We start from the raw sequence: 5,180 nt of genomic DNA on the forward strand, positions 1-5,180 counted from the left end.
TTAATTTTGAGTAGTATTTTTTGTTTTGTGTGTACGTTGATATCTTTATTACAATTTTATGCAATAGGTCGGCCAAAAGCATGTTTTCATGTGATATTGATCAAACTCAAGGCGTATTTATAAAGGAGGGTATTCAGTGTATGATGATCATAGAAGAGAACACCATATTTTATAATCGTTGTATGTAATATACAAATCAATTCGACTATTACCTGTCCGTATGTTTCCTTTGTATAGGGAAGATGATCCAAGCATTTTCTAATTATCCAATTTCTACAGATTAATCTATGTCCAAAAATATACGATATTTCGAAATATTTATTCTCTCGAAACAAAAAAGCAAACAAAAGCATGTTCCGTAAAGAACTGATTCCTTTGTCAACAAATAAAGATTACAAAAGACAGAGCCTTCATATCATTCATTATTCAATGAAAATACGAAGGTGTAAAAAAAACCCATCAACAACAGAGAGTATAGATATATTAATTATAATAAAAAAACATAATTAACAAAAGCGTAAAAGGTGGGTCAGATATGATGAAAGATATTTCAATTTCATGGAAACCGTGAATAAGTACATAGGGAGAATGACCAGGTGTTCGGATTGAGTAAGCGTTCTCTTTTTCATCGACGACGTCTACCATGCAAATCTAGGTCAAATCCGGGTTAAGTCACATTGTCCAAATGAGATATAGAACGATTGAGTAACCATTAAACATATCAACAAAGATTATATCAATTTCTCACTCATTAATTCTGACAAAGAAAAAGTGAAAATGGAAAGAAGTCCCCCAATTTTGAATGAATATTGCAGGGAGAATATTGATAGTATGTTATTCTCCAGAAATGGAAAAGTATAAGTTCGAAAATTGAAATAATCAGACATGTCATACAGCTTATTCGTAAGCTTTCCCTGCGGGTTACAGTGTAAGTATAGATCAATGTAAGTGGCTTGTGTTGATGATTGTTTGGGATCCACGATTTCTAGTTCTACATGGTTGTCGAATCGACATGGTTGATAATGTTTGGTTCTTCAATATAACACATCGTTTAAGCCACAAACCCCAATCCAAGATGCTCATTGACGCTCTCCTGACATTAAAATGACCACTGGTCTGGATGCTTGACAGAGGGAATCCTTGAGACATCAGGGTATAAAAATAACTCGCCGCATATATATTTATTGCGAGATTTGTCACGGAGGCGAGAACGAGGCTATAGCAACGTGTGCTGCACATAAACTACGTTTCCTAATAATGCTTTCATTTAAACATATTAACATAATTTGCTTAATAACTGAACGAAATAAACAAACATGGTTCACATTTTAATACTTAATTTTAAAATGAAGCAATATGCATACAACAAAACATCGATAAAATTTTGTTGACAATATTCAAAAGCTAACCAGCAATCCAATAGACATCCGTCAAAATCCGAATTCGAGTCTTTTCCCTTTTCTTTTCTAAGTTCCAACAAATAATTTCCTTTCCTAAGTAAATACTCGGGTTTTGCCGATTCCACTCACAGTTTCGTCTCTTTTTTTGGCAGAATCTGTCTGCGTTTTCACAGGTTCACGCTTTCGGCGTTCCGCAATTTTGTATGGACTGTAAGCCACGCCGTTGCATTGTGGGACTAATTTTCAAAAAAAAATTGGTCCGGCAGCCACAGTTATTATTTTTGGGAATTCCCTGTATACTTTCATAAATACACATTTTCTTTCAGTTTCTGATTCACGACAATCTGTGTGTATCAAGTCCGAAAACTGTAAAAAGCTCAAAATGTAAACATTGATATATGTTTCTTCGGGAGTATGTGGCTTTATAATATTTATAGTTGAAATCAAAGGACAAGGTTTACGTTACCTGTTCTGACATGAGAGTGACATAATTCATCCCCGTAGGTATGCCGGCAGTCTGTTGGAAGTCATGTCATCAATCGCAATAAGATAATTTCAATTGCGGACTAAGTCACGAGTTTATCAAAGTAGGATCCGGTAGAGTTCACAGCTGGATATCAACAACACAATTACCTTTCTTGAAAACGTAAGCACCCTCACAAGGGAACGCGTGTGTTCCTAAGGTTAGAAAGGGGAATTGTAGTGGAAAATGTGATACAGTAGTATGATAGAATAGGTGCTTCTTTTATCTTGATTTTTTTTCGCGAGAAATGGCGATTTTTGCAAGTTTAAAATATGCAGGTACTTATTATCAGTATGTTAAAAATAAGTTAGTGAAAAGCAATCGCCAATATCCTCTCATTCACGATTATGACATTGAAAACAAATCAATTAATGCATTTTTTAATTCAACGTGAGTGTCATTTCTCTGAAAACTAGACATCTGTTTTTCACGCGAATATCCTGTATCCTATGATTTTTAACGTTTGTACGTCGGTATTTTCTGTTGTTATATTAATGTTTATAACTGTTATTTCCTTGTTAGCAAAGTCGACTTTCAAAATGTATCGCGTTGGTAGAATAGTGTGGCTATCTGAATGGACATGTTTGAAGTGTCTTTTACATGAATATCGCTAGTAGCTGACGTTTCCGTGTTAGAGGCAGAATCCTCTTCCCTTAAGAAGGAATCTTATACAAAATAGGCCGAACATGACGAACACCTACTTCTTCTGTAAAGTCACATTAGATCTTCGAACTAAACATGACTGGAATTATTCTGTTTGAAAGGAGTGAACAAAGACATCACTTTAGCTTGTCTGCATTCTATTGAGGGCAAGTTCCCTTCTAAGTCCAAGCGGTCATTCCAACAATATTGTATAGTTATGATTAAGCTGTATGATAAGTCTGGTGATTTAAATTTTCCAATTGTTAATTTTACATTTGTGGATAGTAACATACATGCTCTGCCTACCCTAGTTGATTCGAACCTTTTCTTATTCCCTTTGTACCTGTCCACGGCTCTCCATGGAAATCTTTTTCAATCTATGTATTTTTTCCACATATCTTATCTTTGTTGTATCGTTTTTTGTTATAGTCACGTCTTTGATATTACATTATGTAAGTATTCTCTGCTGTTTTAACACTTTCGTCCTATCACCAAATAATGCAAGATCGTAAAGGTTCTGTCTTTAGTACTCTTGTTTCGGAAAAGGAGCTAGTTCGTTTCAAAAGAACATTAGTTATTGTTTGTTTTTCAGAGAAACATATTTCGAAAAATCCTTTATCCTAAACTGGTGCATCTACAGAATAAGATAGTTAGAAATTGTTTAGATTGCTTCCATTATACTTATGAGTCATGATTCTGAAATATAGTGTTCTGACTGGAATCTGATCTATGATCATCCTTAACTAAATGTCTTCCTTTATTAATACACATTGAGTAGAATCACACAAATTAAGATGAAACCCCAGGTATAGGCATGGTAAATATACGATATAATGTGTATATTTCTTTTTTAAGAAATGCTTTCGACTAACCCATTACACACTTTCCATCAAATGATCACACATCAATGTGAGTTTTTGGTACACACAAAACGAAAATTCCAACTCAATATTTTTGATAAAGATAAGGATTTATTAAAACACAAAATGATTAATATGAATTTACAAATGAATGTATCAATGGAAATATTTGTATGGATTTTTCAACTTCAATCTTTGGCCACTCGGATCTGAAAAGAAATGAGCAAGGATTTAGTATTCAACATGTATTAAACAGTTCATTTCATTACTTCTTTATTGTATGATTGAGAAGAACATTCCGATTTGGAGTTACATGTGATAAGTATTCATGCAGCAAAATTATTACTTTTTAAAATCTATGCCACAGAGATATTATTGCTATCCTTATTTTACAAATAATCTTAGTGTACTATTTGATGTCTTGAAAGAAAATCCATTATTTTTTCATCAGATTTTTTCAAATAATGTTTTCAGATAAAGTACTTAATGAATACCTTTTCAAAATTGATTTATCGTATCATCAGTATCCTCTGTCGAATCTACTTCCTCTCCTGTCGAATCTATCTCTTCTCCTGTTTCTCCAGATTCTACCTCCACGTCGGTTCCAGTCGTTTCCATATGTATTACGATCCCAAGCGTCGTTGTCCCAGAGATCCGACCCCGAACGATCCAATCTTGTACCCCATCTGTTACCACGGATACCATCAAGCAGTAAGGAATCTCCTCTTCCTCTGTAGGATCCTGTAAACATCAATTATCTAGTTTCAATGTTGTGCCATAAGTGCCTTTTTTCTGGTGTGGTTATATTATGTATATATCATAACCCTTTATTGTATAACAGCTTTGAGTAGTCAATTACATGTACCGGTATCTCAAAACATGAAACGCTATGAAGCAAAACAATATTTAGAACACATATGGTGTAGTTAAGCTATAACATATATCTGACTGATTTTAATGTCATTCAAATTCAGACTTATATTCCTAGTCGATACAGAACAAATGTTATAACAACAGATGAGATAAAACATTACATATAGGTCTTTTTGATATATGATACTTACGTATACGGTATGATTGACACACGACAAAGGCCAGCAGACAGGAGAATATAATCAGCTTCAGCATCTTTATCATTGCTGTAATGAGATATTGGATACTGAGTAATTATGAAGTAATAATCTATCAAATGCAGTTCGATCTTACATATCATCAGCGGTTACTGAATAATATCAACAGTTACAAGAAATGCAAACAAGAGAGATGGACAAAGGGATGTTTCGTCTGTTTAAAACCCATTTCTTGTTTAAGATTATAAAGAAAAAGAAAATTTTAAGACGTTTCTCGAAACAGTCACATTGATAATGTTATACAAATAGAACATTTGGTTTATTTTTAGTAGTATTTAATTTAGATTAATGCTTACAACCGATCAAATAATTCAAATATCCAAAAACAGTGCGAAGCAGCAGACACCCTATATAAAGTTAAGAACGTTGATATTGACATTCAAGATATCAAGTTCATACTCCATCAAATGCCTATTTCATTCGAAGACATCATACCATTTGCTATGATTCTATCAAAACTACCTTGTAACTACTACCATGTAAACACATGTACCATGCACACCAATATTTACCTTTATTTTCGGAGATAGATTTCACTGGTTTGGTCTCTGTCAGGGCTGGTTGTGATAGAGAACGAATTATCAAATCTTTTATACACAATCTGACGAGGAAACACCTTGTAATA

General features: G+C 33.6%; 1 long non-coding RNA gene across 1 annotated transcript; it reads right to left on the minus strand.

The window, feature by feature from the left end:
- Positions 1–3,516: 3,516 nt before the first annotated feature.
- On the minus strand, positions 3,517–5,180 carry LOC117335062. The gene is made up of 4 exons (XR_004534284.1): positions 5,068–5,180; positions 4,490–4,564; positions 3,920–4,166; positions 3,517–3,634 (listed from the first exon to the last, which is right to left on the minus strand). It is a non-coding gene; the product is annotated as an uncharacterized LOC117335062 (long non-coding RNA).

This window comes from Pecten maximus, chromosome 9, assembly GCF_902652985.1.
Source record: "Pecten maximus chromosome 9, xPecMax1.1, whole genome shotgun sequence".
Classification (NCBI taxonomy): Eukaryota; Metazoa; Mollusca; class Bivalvia; order Pectinida; family Pectinidae; genus Pecten; species Pecten maximus.